The sequence below is a fragment of the Varanus komodoensis genome, unplaced genomic scaffold, assembly GCF_004798865.1.
Source record: "Varanus komodoensis strain SLA01 unplaced genomic scaffold, ASM479886v1 scaffold85, whole genome shotgun sequence".
Classification (NCBI taxonomy): domain Eukaryota; kingdom Metazoa; phylum Chordata; class Lepidosauria; order Squamata; family Varanidae; genus Varanus; species Varanus komodoensis.
In genome coordinates this window covers 918,548-946,196 of record NW_025336543.1, presented here as the reverse complement: position 1 = coordinate 946,196, position 27,649 = coordinate 918,548, and the positions used below count along the sequence as shown (strand labels likewise).

The 27,649-nt window shown below is 41.2% G+C and overlaps 1 protein-coding gene across 1 annotated transcript in view; it reads right to left on the bottom strand.

The window, feature by feature from the left end:
• The window catches only part of CACNA2D4 (calcium voltage-gated channel auxiliary subunit alpha2delta 4), a 172,033-nt gene extending 159,656 nt beyond the window's left edge, over positions 1-12,377 (bottom strand). Inside the window, exon 1 of the mRNA XM_044416980.1 lies at positions 12,300-12,377. The gene's annotated coding sequence lies outside the window, so the exon portion shown is untranslated. The remainder of the gene's footprint in view (positions 1-12,299) is intronic.
• Between the last annotated feature and the right edge of the window lie 15,272 nt (positions 12,378-27,649).

Sequence of the window (27,649 nt, the reverse complement as noted above, 5' to 3'; positions counted from 1 at the left end):
TCCTATCCAAGTCTGCTGAATCTGGGAGAAGAATCTTTTAGGGCTCCAGGTCTGCAGGCAAACAGGAAATATCATGCCCTACTGTGTGCAGAAATCACAGCTAGTATCAGATTTCCAATGAGCAATGCTGCATCCAGTTTCCAGGGAACATCAGCTAGACACTCCTAGTCTAAATTCAAGTTGCTGCTTTCCACAGACTTGTAATTCACAGAGTTCTAGTCCTAGCCCCCACCCCTGATGGTGAATTGCCTATTAAAGGAACATTCACAGGCATTAAAACCAGCCCCCTATTATCAGGTGTCTGTTTTGCAATGACCAAGCTAGCCAAACTCACAACAGGATCTTCAGCTAAGTGAACGACGTATATGATGAGGCACAATGCATAAGTAAACGTTAGCTAATATTTATTGCATACTAATTGCAGCAGATGATGATAAAGGAAATTATTTTAAATTAAAATGGGGAAAGATGTTTATGATTGAAATCTCTCCAGACCATCCTTCACAATGGTTCCAAAATCTCCCCATGCATTAATCTACAGGAAAACTTTTACAAAATACTTATTACTGGTATAAAAGGTAATGTCCCCATGACATTAAAGTCCAGTTATATCTGACTCTAGGGAACGGTGCTCATCTCAGTGAGGGTGGTGCCTCTGAGCATACACAAAGTGGTTTCTTGAACCCAACCTAGCAATTACTTCCCAAAACTTTCCTTATGAGCTCATCTGTGTCCCAACCCTCTGGGAAGGGCGTTGTGGAAGTAGGCACACCTTTTTTCCATGTGGTTCTAATCCAGTTGAGCCTCTTGCCTTTGCTGCTTCCTGGCCAGCTCTGGGGGAGAAGCTGATCTCTTTTTGAGTATTCCCCAGCCTCAGCAGCCCCTCCCACTGGCTGTATTCCCATACCATTCCCAGGATCTGTCTGGTCTGCCTCTGCCCTTGAGCTAATAACCTGTACCTCATCCCCTGCTGTATCCCAGAACCTTGAAGTCCTGCTCCTCAATTCCATCAAAAGATTCATCTTCTCAATCTGAGTCGGCAAAAATGTCAGGATGAGTGTCACGCAGGAATTCTTGCTCATGCCCACCATCAGGCTTGTTCTCAACATCGTAATGTTAATCACACATCGGTTCATAAATTACAACTTTGCTCTTCGCAGACCTTCCCATGCCTACCTGTCAAGTTGTCTCATTGGTTCTGCAACTGTAACCAAGTGTGGTCAAAACCTGGCTAGAAAACTAATCATTCACACAATATTTCAGATCCTTTTTCTGTCTCCTGAAGCTGGCACATCTTGAACTGCCTCAATCTTACACGTCTCTTACCTGCATTTTTCTAAGTTTAATATTTTGTTCACTTCAATACTTTGTTGCCTGCTGCTGTAGAAAGGCCTGTAATGTCCTCTTGCGGACCTGCTCAACTTCTTATCATCATATCCCCTGCCTACTGTGAGAGTATCATCTGCTATTATTCTTGCTTCAGAAAGCCCTGTCTTCTCTGAAGCACCTTTGGGGCTGAAATGATCCTCACTGGCATACAAAGCCATCTGAACTGAAGAGTGTTGCAAAGGCAGGAATCATAATGAAGTCCTCACCTGGTCCTATGTGCCAAAATTTATTCTTTATATCAGCAGGGATGGGAGCCATTTTTGGCCTGAGACCAACATGATGGGGGGGGGGGGGAGCATGCTAGCAACGGGCAGAGCCCATTCCCTATCTGGCTGGATCCACCACTCACCTATGTTCCTCTCCCACATTTTTACAGAGACACATTCACGCAGATGCACCATTTTCACACATACATACAACAGCCTATCTCCATTCCACACTTTCTCTGTGAGCGGAACAGCCCTAAGTTTTAATCATTAGTCTGCCATCACAATTAGTTTTGGCATGAGATAACTGAGCAACCGAGAAACCAGTGAAATTCAGTTGTTCCAATATCATACTAGGATGATATCTATAAGAAAACGTACAAGCAAGTGCTGCAGCAAAAATATTCTGGGCTTCTCTGTCAACTCTGCTGATTGTTACAGCAATAAAAATATTTGATAAAAAACAACAATCTGATTTGTTGCTTGCAGCAACTAACTTTGACAATCACAAAGAAATGAGGACAAGCACAGAGATGATATATGCTGCTTCCGCAAATCACCTGCACGGGATGCTTCAGTCCCATGATGAAATTTAGCAGCAAGGTAATGGCAGAGAAAGTGAATGATTTGCTTAGGAAAGGTGATTTGACAGACCAATATCTCCAACTAATGCCAAGTTCACCTCCGAGCTGAAACAGACACGGCCCTGGAGGATCTTCAATAGGGCTCACAGTCTCTGCAGCACTGATTTATACACAGATGGTCTGTTATCCTCCAGGAAACTTCATCCCCTTTTCCCTTCTCTGGAATATGATGTGTCAACAGGCAAAATGGCTTTATGGAACTTTTGAAACCCTTAACATTGAATAAAATTGAGCCTTTTTAACAGAGCATCATGGACCAATAGAAGCAACAGCAAAGAGAAAATAAGATTCTTTAAATCAGCTCCAGAAGGAGATAACATTCTGCTGTCTCCTTGGCTTTTCCAGAGTTAACTGAGCAAGGCTACTCAGTTACCCTATGCATTCCCATAGGGCTCTATGCTCATCATGAGAAAAGCAAACGGTCTGTGTAAACAGTGAAGCACCATGGCCATTTATTAGTTGAGCCATACAAGAAAGGGAGAAGGAGAATGTATGTTCCTGTTTCAACCTAAGGAGGTACATGACTGGATAAAATGGCCTTGGCACTACAGCGCTGATAGCATGACAAACACATAGTGAGTAACACATAGGATGGAGACGAGATGGCTGTATTTCATGAAGAAATTCCTTCCTTTGACACGGACCTATCTGTTTTACTAGCACTAAGGAGCAGGATGAGGAATAGGACAATTACGTCCACTTTTTCATTGTGAGGCTAGGTGACATTACCTTACTCTGATTTGGTTTTGCCTCATCATCATAAAGTTATTCTGTCTATGTGGCAGTGTGATGCTACACTGACTACACAATTGCACATCACAAGAAGCCACAGTGGTTTCTTATCCTTGCAAATCTGTTGTACCGTCCAAGCCCAGTTGCAGCATTTCATCATAATACATTTGGTTTCTGGAACCTACAGAGAGAAAGAACAGTTTGTTGTATAGTTTCCGAACATGACTGCAGCTTCTCATGACCATGTTTCTGTTTGTAGTGGAAAAAACACCATACAATCCTGTAGAAAGAGCGACAACAGAAGATTCCGCTGTAGGCATCTGATCTCTATTGCCCACCATATCCTAGCAATGTAGTCAACTCTTGATTTGTTCCTATTGGCTGAACACTGTGCTTGTTACCTTGTTTACTTTTTGCAGCAAAGATAAAATAAGTAAATGCATGGAGAGGTGGGGGGATTACAGAAAAAGTATTGACTTTAAGGTAAAAATAAACCCTTTGGGCGGCTAGATTGGCCAGGAAGAAGCAGAGGCACAACCAGGGGGTGAAAGAGAGAAACCTACCTCAAACCCTCAGCCGACCTGTCAGCGGACCAACTGAGGGGAACAATGCAATCAACAAGGAGATTCTGTTCACAGGGCTTGCCGGTATGCATGGGAAGAGCAAGACGACAAAGGGGTGCATGGAAACCATATTCACATGACTGTCTGACACGTTGGTTGAAGCTAAAGGAAAAAAATACACTCCATGGAAACCGTACAGGTTTGCATGCCATAACATTAGTCAAACCAATCTCTCATTGGCTGAATTATATTGCAAGCAAAAAAGAAATCTTTCTTTAAAAAAGTTCAAGAGTGGACATGAGTGAGATCTTATAAGAAAGCTAGCTTGTCCTTTGGGGGAAAAATCCACATGATATATGCAACAAAGGCCTCAGGAAGTGGAGAAGGGTTAACTAGAAATTACTGTCAGGGATGAGGGAATAATTCATGCTCCCAGGCTTATCACAGAAGATAGGCCCAGGGATATCTGGCTAGAGCTGTCACTTTGGGCAGTAACAGTGAGAACTGCCAGCAGCTGGGAGGATGCCACCCCTCCTTAGTTTGGCTGACTGGCTAGCATCACTCTATCACCAGGAGAATGGGGCTAAAACCTTGACTTGGAGAGCCTTTGTCTCCTGATTGATGCTGATCTGTTACTCCCCAATCAGCTGCTGAGGTGTTCACAGCAAGGAGGCTCACAGAGTAGGGCTAGCTTTATCTTTTTATGACTTGTGGTGCAACAAGGAGTCCAGGTGACTGGTAACAGGGCATTTTTGATGCTTTATCTTATCGCTGCTATCCACATGCCCTTTCCTTATTTGCAGCCAGGTCCAGCTCTCCCTGTCCTACTGTCTTAATATACTGTTTTAATATGATCTGGGTGAGTCATGTTGAACCCATTGCTTTGGTCTTGGGGGCTGAGCTTGGTTACCGAGTGAGTCTGGTTCAATCATGGTGGGTCAGAGAGGAACTTCAATGGCCTTCCATTATAATATACATTTCCTTTTTATATTTATAGGATAATTTGCCAAGAAAAATTGCTTCAGTCATCATAACATCTACCATTCAAATGAACAGTGCAGTAAATATAAAACTAGGTCACAAGTGTTAAAAGAATGCAAAGAATTTTCAGCATTGCCAACCAGCCTGTGCCTGTACTGTGTACTTGATTTTTCTTCTACATTCTTAATGAGGTTAATGAGCATCGCTGCTAGAAATGTCAAGAAGCTAATTACTTTTGTATGTGGTGCCAGTGCAAGGCTGCACTAATATATTGGGCAATATTAACACACCAACTAGGCATAAATTAAGTTTTTATCTGGTTGTCATTCTGTTAAACAATCTAAAGGATATTGGTGGTCACAGAGACAGATCATACCTCTTAAACCTCTTAATCATGGCAAAGAAAATCTTGGCTAAGAAATTAAAAATGTCAGCCAAAATAGGGAATGTAAAATGAAATGTGGGGAACTTTCTATCTACTAAATAAAAGTTAGCTTTATTGCAAGGAAAAATTGTATTGCTACTAGGGTTAATTTAGTGATATCAGGCAACCCCCCCCCCCCCGCAAAAAAACAACATTCAAATCAGTGAATATAGACAACCAGCTTACTACACAGTAGGGTTTTCTTAAAAGAGAAAAGAGCTCACGTGACAAAAACACACTTTTTAGTTTCACATGTGAAAATAGTCTAAGGGTGCAATGTTGTTAGGATGCTCGTAAGATGCTGGAGGCTTACAGTCATGCCAAGAAGGGCACAAGGAATGGCAGAGGTGGTCTCCCCCTTCCCCGCATCTTCCCCTCCATTTTCACTAGAAGAGCTCCTTTGCCCATCTAGCAACAGCATCTGAGCAGGAGGAAGGAAGCTATGAATTTCTCAGGCTAACTAAAATCCTGGCCTCTCCAGTCGCCTCTCCTTGCCCACCCACCAGAACACCCACTTTCACCCCTTTCCAAGGTCATCTTCTCAACCTGGGAGAGCAGTTGGTGTGGACCTTTCTGCACGCTGACTCTCAGTTCTGAAATTGCAGCACTGCCAATTATTTCAGTTCTCAGTGGTTATATGAAATTAGTTCTTTCTGTACTCAAGATCTCTCGTCTACCTGTCCATACAACCAAGCATATCTAAAGGCAAGTCTAAAGTCTAAAGCAAGTCTAAAGGCCATGATCATTATCAATCTGGTTTCCTCTTGCCGAAGGATAAAATATGTGGGGCGAAGGTGGGGAACATCCAGGAGCTCTGATGCAGCCAGAGATGCTTTGAGCAAACCATGGAAGGGGACATTACATATTGAAGGATACAAGCATGAACCTGGACTATCCTGCCATAACACAAGAAATGTGTTGCTGTGAGGAGCAAAGGTTGCAGTTTTGAAGGATTTGGGAATTATTTAATTTTGCTGTTTATTCACCGTGGCTCTTTTTCTTATGCTTTGTTCTCTCATATCTTAATATACGTATGCTTCAATTTATTCTAATTGGTATATAGTATTGTGTGAATAATGAGCAGGAAACTGAGGTAAGCAAGTCAACAATGGAGGATGTTCCATTCTCTGTGAGTTCTTCCTTTTCTAATTAATTTCATGTGATCTGAACTCTTCAGGGAATAAATTCCAGGCTAATGAAATCCTTAGAGGATCTGTCTTGCACTTTGGAGAGGTAGAGGCAAGCTAAAGGTGGTGTTCACAAGTATAACCTTGTTCATGCCAATCTGAGAGCCAGCAGGCTCAGCTGATTCCAGGATTTCTGTTAAGTAGTGCAATAGGGATACAAGCTATAGAGAATTTAATTTCATTTTCATTTAGATATGAAAGCTTCTAAGGCTATCATTCGATACCATTCTGATTGGGACAGGGTATTTGCTGATTTCTGTATGCAAGGAGGACAAATTTGCTCCTCCATAATATTTACAGATTCAAAATTGTTATGTATCAACAGAAACTAAAATGTAATTTGCACAGTGAGTGTGAAGTAACAATGAAAAAATAGTAAAAACTTGAAAACAAAGAAAATGGGGAGATATTTTAATTGTTATTTTTAAGATATTGACTAATCTGTTAATATATGATGTCAGCCTGGTTGGTCCTCTTGCTGCTGGAATGCATGTTTTACTGGTGTGGATGTTTTATTGTTGAATTGCTTGTTATGCCATTTTTAATGTTTTGTTGATGGTTTTATACCATCCAGAGAGCCATTTAGCTATTGTGATGGTCTACAAAAGCATTAAATAAATAAATTTTTAACATAACCAAATGAGACCATTCTCAAGCTATTCGGTAACTGTTGTGGTCTTTCATGCTTGCAAGACCAGACTTTCAGAAGTGTGCAGTCCAAAAACATCCCTCAAAATGTGATAACTGAAAGTTTTGGGATATTTTCTGTTCAAATAGCAAGGGGAAGGAATAATACCAAGTACCAAAGTTACAAGCCTAGAGTTATGTTGTTCTTAGGGTTTTAAAAAAGTAGGTGCAATATTGAGTCATTCAAGGTATAGAACTAATTAACAGCCGTCAATGCAAAACCTCTTGGATGTAAACTTTTACATCTTTTTCCCTATATGCCCTCCCACCCCCTAAGATCGGCAGCAGAGGTCCTCTCTGGGAACCCTCCTTGAAAGAGGTCAAAAGACAAAGTACTCAGAGGAGAGCTTTCTCTGCGGTGGAGCCCCAACTACGGAATGCGCTCCCTGGAGAGGTCCATCTGGCGCCATCATTATGCTTTTCGGCGCCAGGTCAAGACCTTTTTATTGACCAATATTTTAAAGTTAATTAATTTTAATTGTATATTTATTTATTTAATTCATTTTAACTATGTTATTTTATACTGTCATGGTATAGCCAATTTATTTATTTGTTTAGGATTCGTGGGTTTTAATATTTGTAAACCACCCAGAGAGCTCTCTGGACTATTAGGGTGGTATATAAATGCAAATAATAAATAATAATAAATGAATAAACTGGGGTCATATGATGTATGAATGCTCTAAATAAGTGTCCTCTTCAGTCTGGGTTCCTTTGGATAATATACTAGCATGTTCACTGTGTTATGCAATGTAGTGGTTTTTTTGTTAGTGGTCTGGTTTGATTTGCTCTGCTGATTTATTCTTCTGACTGCATAGCCAGGGATCCATTTATGATTAAGTAAAAATTTGGCAAGCATTCAATTTAGTATGCTGCAGCAAGTGATTGAATCTAAGAAGGTGACTCAGACAATATCTCTGGGAAAATGGCAAATAACTCAGACTTCAAACTGGGAATAGCAAAAGTGAATAATGGAGATTACTAACTACAGACATTTGGAGAAGTTTCACAAATGATTTCTGCACAATATCCAGCACAGTCCTGAAGACAATCCAGGAAACTGGGATAAAAGGATCAAACTGTCAGGCTTCTATAGCTGGAGCACCAGGATGAGGGTTGATAAAGGTGAACAGAGATCCTGGCATTGATACAGAAGGGCCAGAGGCAACACAGAGCCAGGAACAAGAAAGGGTCAGATATCCAGCAAGGCATGGCAGACCAAGAGGCAAAGGCGCCCTCAGATGCAGGCAAGGATTAGGTACCAACAAAGAATGGCATGTCCAGGGATCAGATACTCAGCAAGGCATAGCAGGACCAGAAACAATGGTAAGAATTAGGTAGCTGGTAAGGCAGGGTCAAACCAGAGGCAAGGGAGGAGTCAAGGGCAAGCAGGAGGCAAAGCACTGTTAGACGTAAGGCAAGACTGGAAGCAGAATCAGGAATACACTGCAGCCACCATGAATACTCTTATAATTGTAGCTAAGTTGAGCAGCAGGAAAGCATTTTCTATAGCCTTCCAGAGATTCTACCCTGCATGATTGTACAGGTCCCAGTCTTTGCAAGTACCTACAGGTCTGATCATGCAGGCACTTTCACAGTGAACCATGCTGCCTTTCACAAACACATCACCAGGTCAAGCTGGTCAAGATTTCAGATTATGACACAAACAAGCAAAGATTTGTATGAAATGATCCACTTGTGCACATCAGAAGGGGCACACAGCAAGAGGTGTGTGGATCACATTTCAGAAAATGCTTGAGTATGCAAATTTAAGCAGCAAGCTGTGCCTGCTGCATAAGCTGTAGGGGATGAAGCTGCGGAGATGCCAGGAGATTGAGGAATATGTGGAATCAATGCTGGAAATTAAAGTAGTAACAAGGAATAGAAAAGAACAGGCAAGCCAACCACAGTGCGATCTCATGGACCATATGGTGTGCTGATTAACAACTCTCAGACCAAACTAGAACCAGAACTGACACTAAAGTATCTCAAAGACAAGCTGATGGATGAGTACAGTCACAGAAAGGAAAGCAAGGCAGACAAGGAGACTGGAGGCAGCTCTCAAAGCAGGCAGGAGTTGCCTCCAGTTGCCAGCAGGCAAGCAAATTCAGCTTGCTGCAAGATAGCTCAAGCTGAAAAACCAAGCAGCACAAACAGGGATGAGAAGAAGCCAAAGAAAGGGCCAGAGCAGCCACAAACAGAACTAGAGAAGGGGAGAACAAGAGCTGCTTCCACATTCTTCAAAGAAGCAGATCATCATGCTGTTCATTGGTGTGGGCTACAAACTACATGATCAGTGACAACAAATATACCTCAGCACAAAAGGCAAAGACTTCCCTGTTAACAGAAAGTTTATCACCATGAAAGGGTCCAGGTAGCTATTTCTAAGCCACACCACACAACCTAACGGCAGAAACAGGATTCTCATGAAGGTCATATTGTACTTGTCTGACCTAGAGGGAGGTCTAGTCTCAGTGAAACAGCTAATCAGCAGCACCACCTCAATGCATTTCTGCAGGAAGAAGTGCACCATTCAGAAAGAGGGAGAAGTACTAGCCAAAACAATTGCAGTTGATTGCCTGTGCAACAACTGTGAACAGGATTTTGATGCTACTGGCATAGCCTGTAAAGATGAATGCTTATGTTGCTGCATGAGATGCACACCACCTCTCTAAGGCTTAGGATGCTATCTAACGGTTGTGCCCAAGATCTGTTGCAGTAGCATCAGTGTATCAAAACTGCAAATACTGTTTGCCATTCCCCTGGCTAGCTGGACTGAAAGCATCCTTGACCTTTATCATTCTGGACATAATGGTGGGAGTGGGGGAGATAAGAGGTCCTGTGAGGGGACTGTGAGGCAGGGATCTATAAAACACACCATGGAATCCACTAATATGCAAATTATCTCTGATTTACTTACAGAAAAAAGGCAGTTGTTAAAGATGGAAAATCAAGTTTCAATTGATAGAGAACAGATACTCGAAAACAAACTTGCTACCATCCCTATCTTTAATATCACTAACTTCAGGTAATTTAGAAGGTATTATAACTACATATGTGCATGGGAAAAATAAACCTCCATTTTCTTTTTTTCAGGTTAACTACCTACACCCAGTTATCAAGACCCAACTATCAATGAGGCCAAATATCCTTCCCCTCCATTTCCTGATTCTGTCATGGAGGAAAGAGAGCCCTCACAGCAAAACTGACAAATATGCCAGATGACTTTGTGACACTACGCAAAGATAGCATGTTATCAAAAGAGAGGAAAGTATCCATTGGAGGTAATCCACAGTGAGCTATATGGACCAATGACAGTATCCAGATTGTGGAATGCGCTTCCCAGAGAGGTGCGCCTGGTGCCGAGTTTATATTCTTTTCGGCGCCACGTTAAAACCTTTTTATTCAAACAGTATTTTAAAAATTAGTATTTTTAATGGTTTTTAACAGTCACTTTTGATTGATTTGACTTGATTTGATTTATTTTTATTGATTATCTATTGCATTATATTGTTTATTGATTGTTTTTGAGATTTGCATTATTTTATTGTTATTCATATTGATATTTTTGTAAGCCATCCTGAGACTTCGGCAAAGGATGACATATAAATGTTTTAATAAATAAATAAATAAATAAATAAATACTCCTACGATAAGCAATTGCTTCTTAACCTTCTTCAGATACATCAGCATATCCTTTGTAAAGCATAAGAATGAGATGCTGGACAACTCAAGCAAATTGTAGCCTCACCAAGCAACAAGACACTGCACAATTTGAACTGATAATGAGGGAGAGTGCACAGACAAGGAAATCTAAGCATATCTTAGCAACAAGGCATTAAGCATCAGGTTATGCTGTCGTGCAACCCTGAACAGAATGGACTATCAAAAAAGGAACTCCCAACTATCTGGCCTAATGTGGCAGAAGGGGAGGCCAGATAACAAAAAAGCCGGATAGGCTGGAGTTCTATAAATGCTCACTTCCTATCCCACCCATACCATTAAAAACACCCTTTTAATACCAAAACCTGCTCTTATCCATAATTTCTGACCTCTTAGTACAGGCCAGTACTTTATAAATGTTTGTTATGTACTGTACTGTACATTTTAAAAATTTATTACAGAAAAAGGAAGTTCAAGGATAAACATATTGTACACATTTTAAGATAAATTTTATAATGTCTAACTTAATTGCAGGAAACATAAAATCATGTACACTGTACAGTATGAATACATACACTTTTAAAATAAACAAAACATTAACATAAAACGTAGGATTAATTCTTACAAAAATTATTTAAACTTATTTTACTGTTCATTGATAGTTATTTTTTAACTAGGCCGGATAGTACGGAGGCCAGATAGTCGCGAGCCGGACAGTCGAGAGTCTACTGTACCTACTTACAGAAATGACTGCAATCAAGACTGTAAGGGAGGTGGTGCATATTTATGACTCAGTTAACTTTGCCAAGCCCTCAACTACAGTCTGCTTTATTCAACCACTTCTGCTAACATGTTTACGGTAGTCATTTTCTTTAACGATGACACCATTCACCCACTGATGCCTAAGAAAACAGAAAATATTTACCCCAGATGATTGTATTCCTGTATTTCCCCTGTTGTCTTGCCATTCGCTTATTTATTTAAAACATTTTTACCCCATCTTTCCCAATAAAACGTCTCAGGACAGCTTACAATAATTAAAAACAACAATAATAATAAAAGTACAATCAACAATGATGATACAGTAATTAAAACAATAAATAGCAAATGAATAAGTCACATTTATAAAAATGTGAATGCGAGAGCCAGTGTGGTGTAGTGGTTAAGAGCATGGGACTGAGGCAATCTGGGTTCTAGTCCCCACTCGACCATGGAGCCAACTGGGTGACTTTGGGCCAGTCACAGACTCTCAGCCCAACCTACCTCACAGGGTTGTTGTTGTGGGGATAAGAATTATGTAAGCTGCCTGGAGCCCTTTGTAGGGAAAAGGCAGGATATAAATTGAAATAAATAAATGAATGAATGTGACTGTAATCTTAAACATCTAGAATCCTTAATTCTTAAAAAGATTGTTAAATAAAAATGGTATTCACCTGGCACCAAAAAAAGTATAAAGTCGGCACCATTTTAAGATGAGGTAGGTGATACTTTTGAATATGGAGTCCTGCTTGGGGAGCTGTTTCCCCAAAGCACCTTTGCTTTGCACCCAGTCTTATGTCTTTGAATATCCTATAGAAAAAGGAAGGTATAAATGTATAAATAATACATACTTTTCCTACAAAGTACTCTGCAACTGATGCCAATATTGTGATTTTCACAAGTTCAAAAAATAATTTGGAAATAGATCTAAGCGGTTATGAACATGGGATATCCTCTTTCTATAAAAGGTCTTCAAAAAAGGACAGAAGAAAACTTACTTGTGTATTGTGTGTGCACATGTGCATATATTTACAACAACTCTATGGATTTTATGTAGTACTTACCTTCTGCAATAAGAGAGAGCCAGAATACTTTGTGACAATGTTATATAAATCCTCACCAAAGGTATCAGCCCAGTACTTCACTCTGCATAAAAAAAGGAAGGAAGGAAGGAAGAGCAAACAGATATTAATGACTCCACGTTTAGCAGTCAACTATGTTGGAAGGGCCTATCTAGTTATTCCAGATGTCAAGCTAGGCTTGACTCTAGATTTGGGGGTGACTCTATCCTTGCTGGCTGCTGCTCAAAGCAACAGACCACTTAGACCCAAGAAAGATATACTCTTAAGCAAACAGGCCCAAACAAGAGCAGAAACTCACCCTAGGAACTGAGCAATGCATGAAACCAGACAATAAGGCCTGATCAATCGCTGACAGATCTGGAGACAGGAAATTAGAGCAGTTCTAAATGTATGCAATAGGATGCAGTATAACAGGAAAAGGAATGCCCAGCTGGGGTGGAACATCAATTGCTACAGTCTGTAATGCATCAGGTAGGGCAGCCATTACAGGCAATCCTCTATGTGGGTTGTCTGATCCAAGTCCAGTTTAAAATCTTTTTTCTTTTTCTTTCTTTTTTTGAGAGAGAGAGAAAGAGAGAGAGAGAGAGAGCAGGACCCCTGAAATTCCACACCCACAGAGGTCATCTGGTAACATGCTTCCCTCCTGTACTGAGATATACTGCATTTCTATTTATTGCTATTTACATTACACTTAAATCCCTTCTTTTTTCCTCTTGCAAGGAACCCAAGGTGGCTTGCACAATTCTTTCCATTTTATCCTCACAACAACCACCCTATGAGGTAGGCAGGAGTCAGAGTGAGTAACTTGCTGAAAGTTACTCAGAGTGAGAAACTGGTGAGCTTCATGGCCAAGTGATGGCTAGAACTCAGGTTTCCCAAGTCCCAGTCCAGCTTTCTAACAGGCAATATGTTTATAATTTATAGTAATTATTTCAATTTAGTAATTTTATTCATGTCTAACAAAATAGTCCCTATTCCTCAACTGCTGCTGCTACCACATCAGCGCCTTTCAGTGATTTTCACCTTTAAAAAGACCCTCTCTCTCTGCAATCCAGTGGCAAATTCAGCTGCTCAACAGAAGCAGGAGCACAGCCCACAGTGAGGTCCAGAGAGGTCACGTGATCTTACCATCCCCCAGTGCCTATCTCTGCTTTAGAGGTACTAATGTAGGAAGATGAGTATAAGTTCTAGGTACAAGACCACAGATGGAGGAAATTTGTAGACCCTCTGAGGGGAACCGTGATTATGGAACTTGTTCCCCAAGTTCACCTGGCACTGACACTTTGCTTCGGGGCCAGGCCAAAACCTTTTTATTTACCCAGTTTTTAAATTGTTAGGTAATATATTTTAATCATTGTATTTTAATATCAAGTACTAGCACTTTGGGTTTTTGTTTTGATGCTTTGACCTTTTTGTAAACCATCTTCAGATTCCTTGGACTATAATTACAGCATAGAAATTTTTTAAATAAGTAAATGCATGGGAATTGTCTCTGATTGGACAAGGCCCATAAGTATCCTATTTCCAACACCTGTCAAGGTGTTGCCCTGGGACGCTCACAAGAAAGACACCAGAGTGGAGACTAGTCCCTGTTGTTTGTCCTTGCCATCAGGTAAACAGAGAGATACACCTCTGAAAATTGAGACACCTTTTAGCTGTCATGTCTAACATCCAAACCCCCATTCCTTTTCCTGTTCTTTTCAGAGCCATCTTAGACACTGCCACTATCATTTTGAACAAATTGCCCTACTATCTCAATGGGTCTTCTCGGATACTACCTACCTATGCAAGAGAGAATAGTACTCATTAACTCAGACTAATCTTTATTTATCAAACTTCTATCACATCCCTACCAAAGGAAAAAGCTGTAGACAACTACCTTTCCACATACAGAAGATAATGGAAATTCTTCAGTTATTTTAGTTGCATTTTTCCATACCTTTTCCAGTCTCTTTCCAGCTTCATGCTCTTTTTGAGCTAGATCAACTAGAACTGTGTCTAGTATTCTGAATGTGATTGCACCATTGAATGTATAGTGGCCATGATTACACAGTACAATGTGGCCTCTCCCTGAAGTGGTCCCCCCACTTTCTGTTGTTCTCGGTCAGGCCAGTCTAATTTCTGCCAATCATAAGAAGTGTAGGCATGATGGGACAGATCACAGCACACAAAGGAACAAGAATAAGAGATTCAGGAGGAAAGAAGTAACTGGGAATAGCTATGCAAAATCCTTTACCATATGTAATACACTTTGCCATAAACTGGGGAAGAAAATAACGTTTACCTAGGAGAAATCCACAGAGTGCATGGCAGAATCCCAGGCTGTATTCTTACATGCAATTTAGTTGCTTAAACCCTTTGACTTAAGTCAGATTTAAGGAACTTACTGGTATTTTTCAAACCTGACCATTTTTGAGGCTAGGCTGAGCTTCTGTGCAATATTTATGCTTGGAGGCATAAAGCTGTTTGTTATTTTTAATCAGTCCCAGAATACTGCACTGTGAATTGTTACTTCCTTCTCCATAACATACACCAAGACACATCTAAGATGTAGAAAGAAAGTGCTTATTTTTCTTACAAGATTCTTATCGACTGCACACTTGCTGCAAACCCCTGGGACATTTTATTGCGAGCCGTATGGCTTGGTTGTCATAATGATCTCTTACCCATGTGTTTGTGATATAAATCAAAAAGGAAGAATGTTCACATGTTTTAGGCTCATCAAACACTGGGCTGTCCCAGTCACATCCAAAGCAGGGGATGGGTTGCCCTTGCAACCACACAATTACTATCAGTTAAAGGGAAAGCAAGTGCAGGTACACAGGCCTTATTCCTACTATATTTTCCTATAGCCTTGTGCATGTTGAGGGTGGGAAAATAGCATTTCTAATTAATTAGGCTCCTTGGTGATGGAGTCCTGATCTTCCAGGGTTCTCATTCATGCAGGGAGCTTAACTGAGTAGGCTTTCTGCTCTGGAAACACAGCCTCCAACATGTTGAGGTGCACAAATTACAACAAGGACTTGTGCAGCAAAATAGGGGCAGTTAGTTTGGTCCTGCTCTCCTCCTTGCTAAAAGGCAGCTGAGGGTATTGGAAGACCAACTGAATAAATCTTGAGCTAAAGTACTAGTGTGTTCTTTATGCACCAAATGCCAGTGCTGTCTTTCCTTCCATCACGCTTCTCCATGGCTCACCTGGTACTGGAGCCCATTGGGGCAAAAGGGAACCACTGAATGTGTTTGTAAAAATGCAAAAGTGTAACATCTTCATCTAATGTGCTATATCATTCTACACTGCCCATTTGGTGTAATTGTGGCACAATCAGTCTTGTCTTGGTCCAAGGTGTAAAATAGACACAGTGGCTAAGGAACACCTTTTAATGGGTGTGCTTGTCAAGAACGCAGATGAATCTTGAAGTCCAACTAAATGCCTCAAAAATAGAAATACAGTGGTACCTTGGCTCACGAACTTAATCTGTTCCAGGACTCTGGTTGTGACCCAAATTGGTTGTGAGCCAAGTCAAATTTCCCCATAAGGATCAATGTAAATAAGGTTAATCCGTTCTGCAACTATTTTTTTTTACTCACAAAAATGTGAAGCAAAGTGACAAAGAACAAAGATTGTGGCCATCCTCCTCCCCAGCGATTGTGTGTGGGGGGGTAGGAGGTGATGGGTGCAATCGTGGGCATACGGGGGGGGGGTGCTGTCACGGGCGGGGGAGGCAGGTGTGGGTGCTCTTGGGCAGGGAAGACGGGTGCAATCGCGGCCCTCCCCCCCCCCCCCCCAGCACAACCACGATCGTGCCCGTGCAGGGAAGGTGGGAGCAGTCGCGATCGTCACCCGATGCAGAGTTCGCGACCTGCGGCAAATTTTTTATGAAATTTCAGATGACCCAACAAACTGCAGCCATGGCTTGAATATTCAAAATAGCCACCCACACCCATTGCAGTCCACAATAGCTTAAGCCTCCATGGGGTATTTGATCATATTAACCCGCCTTCTGCATATGGTTCATGTTGCTGTTGTTTTTAATGGGGAAACATTCACTCAAGCAGAATTCACCTACAAAAGCCAGATTTGGGGTTCACACTAGCAAGTTTATGGTACCCCTTCGCTCCTGTACATACTGTATATACTTAGGATGTGACAAGGGGGAAAAGGCAGCAACATTGCAGTCTTCTAGGCATATGTTAGGAGGAGGTGTAGGGTAGGGGAATGGTTGCAAAAGGGATAGTGAGAAATGGAATGAGAAATTGAACCAGAGGAGCAGGTGGAAGATAGATTAGAAGCAGGATCTTCCTTTCCTCCTACCTTGCCCATTAAATCTCATGAAAAATTGCTTAGCTTTTTAACAAGTCTAGGCAGTCCTCGGGCTATTTTGTTAGGGAAATTTACCCCGCAAAGAGAAAGAGGCTGCAGCCTGTTCAGAGCCAAAGCACGATCTCAGAGGCCTTGCCTGAAAAATTCCCTAGAATTATACATTGATGAGTGGAAAGGCCAAGTTAAACAAAATGAAGAGCAAAGAGTCTTCATGTCATCACCAACTTTCCCAAACTACAATAGTTGCTTCAGGACCCCCTCAGACAACTTCAACAACCAAACTATCCTTTAGCCACCTACAATTAAGCCTTCAGGGAATGGCATTGACTGGTGATAAAATCTAAGCATTTAAACTGGCTAATTCAGCCAGGGCTTTCTTTGTTTGAAGCCAGGTTCACAACAATGGGCAGGTTCATATTATAACGGGGGGGGGGGGGGGAATAAACCATGCTGGCTTCTTTCCCCCAACCTCAGGTGTACCAGGGGCATGCCAGGCAGTTTGCTTAATTACTAGCACAGGGCACAGCTTGCTATGTTGTCTAGTCCCGGTGAGCTGCATGGCAGAAGTGGTTTAAAACCATCCTATTATCTGAGATGGCTTTGAAGCCACCTCCCACTTCACCAGGCCTGGACAACATAGCAAACCATGCACCACAAGAGCAATTAGGCAAATCACACAGTGCATGTCCAGCGCATACAAAGGTGAGGAAAAGAAGCCACCATGTTTCGTTCCCTGATGAGTGTGCCAACATGGTAAATATTTAACAAACTTAAACTTCTTTCCAGCTTTCTAGGTTTTTGAAATGGAGAAAGCAGAAAGGGGCAACAAAGACCAGGAATATCCTGTGGAAGCTTATAGGGCAGTCATTCCTAGCAGAAAGGAAACTTGAGTAGGCACTTTCCCCTTCTCTCATTTTCACTCACATAGAGCAACATATGAACCAGACTATATTATTGTTATAAAAATGTGATCAATTATTTACTGTAGTGAAGCAAACAGTATGGTTATGAGCAGGGTTTTTTTTAAAGTATTGTGGCTTCAGATCTGTTATCAGGCATTTGTTTAAATAAACCAAAGTGTTTTAAGCTTCAAAGGGGGTAGTTTCTTGTATTTATTTCTGCTGACTCACAGGCTGACCTGTTAGTGTATTCCTTGATCTGCCCAAGTGTGCTAAGCTTCATTCCCTGACCTACCACTGTGCCTGACTGTAGGCCAGTTTTTTTTTTTTTAAGTTCACCTATTGGCAATCTTACCCTGCAGCCTGAATGGAAAACTTCACACAGTTTTCCAACTTCATAACCCTCTTCTTCTAGGACTTTGGTACAGTACAAGCAAGCATGGACACTACATTGTACATGGAGAGACAAATGCCAGGCTACTTTTGTTAACCACCCAGAGAGCCTTGGCTACTGGGTGGCATAAAAATTAAATCAATCAATACTGCTGGGGCTGGTGGACAGTGTAGGGCCATAATACACACAATGGAGATTGTCAAGGCAGTTGTGTAGGCCATATGCCCACCTAAAGGTTGCTCAAATTTCCTGTACTCTACTCATGTGGACAAAGTCATGCGCACTTCCATTACATAACTTCCCTTACACCAGAATATTGGTTTTGAATAAGATAAGAACTATTGTGAGTAAAATGTGCACACAAGGTGAATGGGTCAAACAAAGTCAAACAAAGCACCAGAATCAGAATGAGCGTGTGTCTGAGACTATCTAGTGTGCACTCATATATAGTTTAAATTTATATCAAATAATATAAAAAATGGATGGTGGTGGGGAGATTTTTCTGTAAAAGGAGCAAGAGGGCATATTTATGAGTGAATGCACAAAACAGCAATAGAAGTAGTTTGGAGGGGCAAAATTGCTAAGCCATACAGACAAGGGGGATCAAGGAAGAGGGTAGGCCACTTACGTTTCGAGGGGTATCTTTGTCTGGGGCTTCGTGAAGGGCAATAGGCAGCTGAATGAGAGAAAAAGCCACAGGAGGCCACCTGGCAGCATCCTCCACACCAAAACTATCAGCAGCAAGATAATTGCATGAACACAGATTCTTGAACAAATGTCTCTTTCTTATGATGGTCCTGTCATTGAGCAGGCAGGCCCCAGCATGGTGCTCTGCTGGGGAGAGGGTAGAAGAGCAAAGCCTGGAAGCATCTATGCCTTCATCTTATTCTTCTTAGGTTGCAGCATCACTTCCTTCTTCCCCCTTCTTTCCAAACAGGTCACAGCTGCCCAGGGGGATCAACATCTGAAATTCCACCAAAAATTTGCTGGGTTCAGTTAGATGGGGAAATGCAAGGAAGCCACCAGCCCATGGCTTTGAAGGACAACAGAGCCCAGTTTCCGTACCCTGCAGGAATGGGAGACTAGGAGGGAACTCTGCAAACAGCAGAAGCAGCAGTGTCTACATAATCCACTGCCGGCCCTTTAATCCCCTCATAGAGCAGCAACAGCAGCAGATTTAGGGAACTGAGTGGGATAAAATCAGCCAGGATTACTCTGATTTCTGAAGACAGGCATCAGTCTGTCCAATCAGAGCTTGGAACTAGCCAACTCCAAGCTGACTTTAAAGGGACACAGCATCATGACTTCAAAAATAAAAAAGCCCCCTGACCTTGGATCCTTGCAAGCAGCATGTGCTTCTGATATCATCAAAGGCATTGGCTGTGCCCTCGAGTCCAGTTTGTGTTTTTGTTTCAAGCATTTCCCTCAGCTTTTCTGCACAAAGCAGTTACTATGCACTCCTGATTCCTTACTCAGTTTTGTTTACAAATTCTTCGGATGACATCACAAACCTCCACTTTTGCTCCTGTTTTTCAGAGCACTGGCATTAAAAAAAAAAAGAATACGGAAAATGGGATATTATTTCTGAATCCTTTTTTCTACTGGTACAGTTGTACAATTTTGCTACAGCACACCTCCATCTGGAGGTTATATAGAAGAAAAGCAGGAAAGGAAAAGCTGTTTGTGCACAACCTGGATCTTGATTCAGTGGTAAAACCAAAAGTAGGTACATTGATTAAAAGCATCATGTAGAAAAGCTCCCCATCTCATTGCAAGTATTAAATATACTAAGCCAAAGATCTTGTTTTCCATTAGATGCACACAGTCTGAGTGAGACCAAAGGAGAAAATTAATATCATAGGGATAGAAATTGATCTCAGCTACCATTTACAACAGCCACCCTTTACAGCAGGAGTCTTATTTGCATATTATGGTATGAATTATGGCATCAAGTGTCCATTTCCTCACCCACCCATGAGAACAGCGACACTCCAGTTGCTTAGTTTATACAACAGTATGTAAAGCTTTCTAAGTCAGGGATGGGCAGACTTCAGTTAGACTCCAAGTTCTGGACTGGCTCCATTTTGTGAACTTGCCATAGCTTGCCAAATATCATGGGAGCTGCTTTATTTTGTTTATTTTATTTTTCAATTTATATCCTGCCTTTTTCCTGCAAAGGGCTCAAGGCAGCTTACATCTCCTCCTCCATCTTATCCCCACAACAACAACCCTGTGAGGTAGGTTGGGCTGAGAGTCTGTGACTGGCCCAAAGTCACCCAATTGGCTGAGCGGGGACTAGAACCCAGATCATCTGAGTCCTAGTCCCATGCTCTTAACCACTACACCACACTGGCTCTCATGCACCACACTGGCTCTCATGCACCACACTGGCTCTCATGCTTGTGCCCATCAGAGATGCAGAGGTGCACACTCTGGCTGCAAACTGCCTAGCATTCTCCCTGCACTATAGTCTATCCCACTCAACTCTCTGTGCAGCATTTTCAAAGAGCTATAGGAGTTGCCTTGGTGAGGAAGGGAACAGAGAATTCTTTTTCCATAAGCCCAGCTGACTTGCACAAGTCTGCATCCATGTCATTGATACATTTTGTGCCTATTTTATTTAATACTGTATATTTTGATTAATTGCTGCTTATTGTAAGCTGCTTTGGGTACTGTCACAGTGGAAAGGTGGCATATTACAGTAAAATCCTCTTGCTGTTTGCTCTAGCCCACCACAACCACTGCTTCCTCCTGATACCATCATGGACCCATCCTAGCACATACAACTTTCTCCCTTTTGGATTATTTCATGCCACAAATGAAATAGGCTGTAGCCTACAAATTTTGTTGGTATTTTAAGTGCTATTTTGCAGCTATTCATCTCTGACTGTAAGGAGAAGTCATATTCTGTGCTGTCTGCTTGTGGCTGTTAAAACGACAGGATCCATTTTGCTTACTCCTCTGTTCATGCTAGTTCATTTGCAGTCCAAAGAAAAATTAATATTTAAAAAATTGCCTGCACAGTAGCTCTGCTCTGTACTTTGAAGACTGTCTGAAAGGCTGAATGGAAAAGTGATGGTCCACGGCAGGAGGCTGTCTAAGTGGGAAGCTTCCAGGGAGGCACTGCACTCATCAATATGAAATCCTTCTCATTTAACTTCCTCATGAGTCTTCTCGAAGAGAGAAAGAAAAGGCAGGTTAATAAAATTCAGACATGAAAGGAATGAAAGATACCATGCACAACAGAGAATGGGGTGGTGGGAAATATAAATGGATTGTGTATGCACATGCATGGGCATGCTTAATCCAACATACGCATTTCTAAGTTTTGTTGAAAGCATCTCCTGAGCATCTTAGAAACAAAGCAAGATCCGTCTGAATGCAATCAAGATGAAAGGGAATTCTGCACAATGGCAAATGTATTGCTATTGTGCAATACATTTGAGTAATATTATACCATATGTTGTGTGATGTTGAGTCAGTATGGCTTGAAGAGGCTCTTAACTTATTTGATCCAAAGGGAACTACAACTGGCATAAATTGAGAACCTCTTCCTGTTGCTCATAATCACTGACGCAGGAAGTAATTTTCACTTAGGGCTGGTCCATGTGTTTTTATTTTATTATTATTATTATTATTATTATTATTATTATTATTATTATTAAAACATTTCTATGCCGCCCCTTGCCGAAGCCTCGGGGCAGCTTACAACACAATAAAATACAATAAAATACAAAAATAACAATATAAAATTAACAATATAAAATAAATAACAATGTAAAAGAAGTCGCCCTGGCCAGATAAATAAGCAAATATTGTTAACAATTAAAATGACGTTTAAATAAAAAGGTCTTCAATGGAACATGGAGAATGTGAAACATAAGTACAAGAAAAGACATCCCTGCAGATCATACATGTATCCACACAAGGCGATCAGAACTGGCTGTGGTTCTCATAGGCCAGATATGCACTATAGAAGCCATGAGGTTGCTGCCTAAATGGCCACATTTTCCCTCCATCCCTGTTGGCAGGATGACAGCTAGGATGTGGTGCAAGGACTGAAAAGCTCACACACAACAAGACCATGCCATGGGTGGGGTACATAAATCTTATACCTAAAAGTGTGACCATGACAATTTAAACCTACCTTTACCCTCATATGGTGTGGCAACAGGTTTGTAGCAGTGATGAGTTGAAATGGGCTGAGGCACAGCAGTAGTAAAAAACTGAGGGTAATTTGTTAAGGTAATGTCTAGAGATGAAGAGAAAATCTGAGATGTGCAGGAATAGCTTGATTTACTTAGTTCAAGCAAATCCATAAAACTGACCTGCTTACTAGATACATGAGATATTTGTCCCATATTCAGTTGGCTACTAAATTATACAGAATTATATAGCCGATATAGCAGCTTCTACCCATAAAGAGGAAAGAAATAAATATGGCAGGGATGTGGGAAGAAGGGCTCAGGCAGGCAGATAAAAAATGGGAAGGGAGGGAAAAGTTGTGTAATTTGGAAAACAACCTACTTTTTTAGCAATATCTGCAGAATTCATCAGCTCTTCAATCTTGATCCAACTCAGTACAAATTAAAGTAGCAATCAAGCCATCCATTCTTTTCTCTGACACTGTGGACTTCTTAATCAATCTGCATAGGTTGAATTTAGCAATCTCTTCACAAACTTATCACTTATAAAAATGACTAAGTAAACCTATTCACTCTCTCTTCTTTTCTACCAGAGAAAGAGAGAGAGAGAGAGAGAGAGAGAGAGAGAGAGAGAGAAAGGATTTCTGACTGATGTGCTTCATGTTGCACATAAACTGTAAAACTATTTTTTTGCATCTGCTGAACCAACCAGGCATGTCTTGAACTTTTGTTCCTATTTCGGTCACTTCTGTTGTGAAGCTAATTGTAAACTGATTGAAATGCTTTCCTCTTCTGATCACTAGCTTCAAGTTTCTCTTAGGCTTGACACCAAATTCTGACCAGGAGACCACAGTATTCACATATCACAAGTCTACTTCCTCATATCTACTTTCACTTTGGACCTTTAAGGGCTTGTTTAAACTGAGTGTGCTAAGAACTAACATTCTTATTTTAATCAAGTGAATCCAGAGCATTCACAGTGATTTACCTATAATTCTAAACTTCTAACTATGTGCAGACTATCAAAGGCACGCTTTGATACAATGGTTTTATAATGCCTGTTTATCATAAATTCAGAGAAATAGGGTATAGAATTTAACCCCACAGTTGAATGAAGAGATATAAGGTGCAATCCTATGGAAGTTTAGCGAGAGAGAAAGGTTTGTAACTCCCAGCATGCATTAGATTGGAGGCCTTTTTTCTTCCTAAACTAGCAAAGGACTGCATCTTCCCGAACGTACTATTCTCACGCACTGTAAATAAAAATTCATCTTATTTCATTTCATTGTTTTCTGGTAAACTGCATGATTTTCCTCCACTTTTTCAGAACAAGCCTCAAGGAATTCATACCAATTAATGCCAATCGGCAGGCCCTCTCTCCCATTATGATCTAAATTTAGCTTTGCTGAAGTAGTCCAGGATAAAGAAGGCATTTTCTCACAGGCAGCATTTTCAGCCCAGGATATCCATTGTTATTCTAAGCAGCCTCAGCGGGCAGCCCAGAGCAAAAGGCAAGGGAAGGATACTCCAAGTGAGCACAGTATGGAGGGAGCAAAGAAGCATTTCTTGTCATTAACCAAATTCAAATAAAAATTTAATAGATAATGAGAGCAGATGTCTCATTTTCACTTCCCCCACCCCTGTTGGGTAAATGGCAGGGGTTTTTTTACATGTTGTAAGGCAGATTACCTCCCTTTTCTCTCCACCAAATCATTTGCTCTCCTTTTCTAACATCCATGCTAAGTGCTAAACCTAATCCCTTTCATTGCATGTCAACAAAACTGAAAGAGAATTTGATTGCTTAGGGGAATTTTTTTAAAAATAGAGATTAACATCTGCTCTGTAGTAGTAAAATAGATATTTTGAAAGAAAACACAATTGTATTATTTAGATCTCTGGTAGCATTGCATTTCATGCATCTTGATGCTGAATAGTATTGCTCAAACTGCTAAGGCTGGTTTACACAAACTCAAATCTGGTCATAAGCAGAACATATTCTGGTCTTTTCACTTGCAAGATTGCTAACATTTCAAGAGAACCCGTTGGCCTGATGAAGTGGGAAATGATACAGCTATTCCTTGTTGCCTTGTGTTGAATTTTATAGGAATGCAGGAAACTAGCTAAAGGTCAACTTTCTGTATTGGCAGATTTTTGGGTCAGTCCATATGATGACCATTATTGATTCCTATCCCACAGCTGAGTGTTTTCCACACATTTCAGAGGGTATGTGGATTCATGGTGTTTTAAACAATCCTACAGGGCAATCACATAGGTATTTGTATTTGTTTAGTTTAATTGATAGTTGAAAGTTCAACATCCCCCTCTTCTTCACAAAAACTCACCCTATTTATTTCCTTCCCAATTATGAATATCTTTCTGCCAATCAAAACTATTTATGGGACCAGAAGGAAATGTTCTATAGCAGATACAATCCTAAGAATGTTTTCACTGCAGTTGGACATGAGATAATACTGGTTGAAGCAACAAAGATGCAGTGGCATACACTGGAAGGGTTACCCACCCACCCCATCCTTGAAGAGACTTTTACAAAACAAATCAGAACTTTTCAGAGACAGATCAGTGTGAGGTACTGTGTCAGTGATTGCTCTGATAAAGAGTCATCCATCCATGGCTACTGAAACAACATGCAAGAAACACAAGATCCAGCCTGAGTAGGTTGTGCATCCTGGGAGGAACCAGAAAGAGTTTGAGGACAGCCGGCTCTGCTTATGACCTAAGGAAAGAGAGGCCACTGACTAGGTGAGGCAACAGAAAGGTGTTGTTTGAAAGACAGGGCCTGTGCAAGTTTGTGGAGCACAGCACACCCACCTTGAAAAAGCTGCTGCTCGGCCCTTTCAGCAGTCTCTCTTCTTTAAGCAAGGTATCTTCCCCAATTTTTAAAAAAAATCTCTTTCTCACATGCTTTTTCCTTTCCTTTGGGTTAGATTCCTTAATTGGTTTCACAGTTTTTCCTGTGCTATACATCCACCAAATTTGCACCCTTGGACAAATTTGCACACTACAGAAAAACATTAGTAGATAAGATGCAGGTGGGACAACTGACCACTGCAGCCCATTCTTTTGCCCTGAAAAGGGAAAGAAAGGAAGTAGTAAAATTAATTATCAGTATTTTCATGTGCCTTTTATTGCAAATCCAACTTCTTTATATTACATTAATATCCTTTCTGTCCTTCCAAGGAGTTGCAGGTGACAGACAGGAGGTTATCTTCAAAAGCATGATGGCAGTGTGGTTAAATTGTTTACCTGAGATTAGGTTTATGGCTGAGCAGGAATATGAAACCCAAACCTCCTGAGCCCAAGGCATTCAATCTATAACACCGTTCAGATTCACTATAAAATAATATGTCTGTCCCATTCTAGTATAAATCTAGGAACATGGTGGATTTAATTTTGACATCAAAGGAACATATGGGGGAGGGGCTGCACTCTTTGCCATCATTCATTATCCCACCTCAGTCCATCATCAGTCAAACATCTCTTTCTGGCCTATCTCATTTCTTGTATGAGGTGGGATGAGGAATTTTGAGCAGCAGACATACAAACAAACATGGCTGCAACAGTTATTTCTATAGTTTTTGGCTCTATTGTGACAAACATTTGCCTAACACCTGTGGCAACTGAGACAGTGTTGAACATAAGCCAGCCTTAAATTCAAGTTCATAGGTGCCATTTTGAGGGCTAGAACACTGAAGTCCCTTTTAAATGACGAACAAACACAGCCTTATGGTTTCTTACTGATGTTGCCTCTTCCCTTAAAAATTATAAATTGCATGTTACATTACTCATTGATTATATGATTCTATGTAATATATTATATTAAGCCCAAAAAGTGGGTGTTGTAGAGGAGTTAAGTATGGCACTGTGTGGAATGAAATTATACTTTTGCTTTTTAGTGCTTCTTGCTATTTGTTGTTATGATCCACAAGTACAAAAGCCAAACTGCTAATAATGAATTGTATTTAGTCTTATACTTAGTTTTTTTTCAAAACTTGTGGTACAGGTATAGTTAACAATTTCAGGTGACCAGCTATAGTGGATTATAACAAATGTAAAAGGCCATGGATTTTTCCTCCAGACTCCTAGCTAATATGAATTAAAGCTGAGCCCAAATTTCTTTGAAAACATATTTAAACATTTGTTTTTCTTACTGTTCTAGAAAGATATGTCAGCTCTGCAGAACTTTCTCAAAATACCCATCCCAACTTTTTGTGGTTGCCACAATTTCCCCACAACAGACCCCCTCAAACGAACACTGAGTCCATCTGGGACATTCTGACATATGCAAAATGACAGTGATGTTCTTGTTAATTGCAGTGACAGCAAAACTAAAGGGAGGGGGTGGTAGTGCCACTGCTAATGGCCCCCCAATCCTAAAAAACCGTTGGAGAATTTATTTTCCACCAGAAAAATATGGTGAAATGGCTCCCCAGTGTCTCTGTCCACAAATAGGGTAGAAGCTATTTGCATACAGCTCTGTTGTAATGGCTGATTATTCAGTGTGGGGTTTGGTTCTTCACAGCTGTTAGCTCAGGGCCAAGAAAGAATTCAGGAAGAATTCAGAATGCTGTATCAGCATTCCTTCTTCTTGGGCTATGATCACAAATTTTATTTTCCACCGAGGCTTTTATTAGTTAAGTCATCTGCCAGCTTTCATACAGGGCACATGCTTTCTTCTGCATTTGACAGTGTCTGTTTTGGAAGAAAATGTTCACATAGATTTACTCATGCACTGCTTTTGAGTCCTATGAAGATGCCCTTAAGGATCAAAATACAGGTTTCTGTTTTGTTGCTGTGCATTTGGAAAAACTTTGGTTAGAAGCCCACCAGAAGAATGAAATTGCTTGTACTAGGACAAGATTATCATACTCAACTGACTGGTGTTCAGCCATCCTGTTAATAACAACTGCCAGAAAAATATTGTAAACCTACATCAGCCTTCCGCAACCTGGGGCACGCCATGCTGGCTGGGAATGATGGGAATTGCAATCCAAAATGTCTCGAGGGTGCCAGGTTGAGGAAAGATTTAATTACTACCACTCTACACGACTCTGGTGCTCCCGCAACTGGAGTATTGTGCTCAGTTTTGGGCCCCTCATTACAGAAAGGATATAGCCAGGTTAGAGTCAGTGCAGCATAGGGCCACAAGGTTGGTGGCCGGTTGGCAGGGGATGGGGTATGAGGCGAGACTGAGGGAACTGGGTCTCTTCAGCCTGGAGAAGAGGAGACTCAGAGGGGATATGTTGGCGACATACAGGTATGTGAAGGGATGTCACATTGAGATGGGTAGAGACCTGTTCTCCCCTGCAGAGGAAGGCAGAACGCGCTCCAACGGAGCAAAGCTCAGGGAGCCAAGTTCCATTTGGATGCCAGGAAGCACTTCCTGACAGGACCCCGAGGGTGTGGAATGGGCTTCCCCGGGAAGTGGTTGAGGCCCCATCGGTGCGGGTGTTCAAGAATAGGCTGGATATCCACATGGTGGGCATGTTATGAGCGGCGCCAGCTGGTGCCAGAGGTCAGACTAGATGTCCCGGGAGGCCCCTTCTGACTCGCTC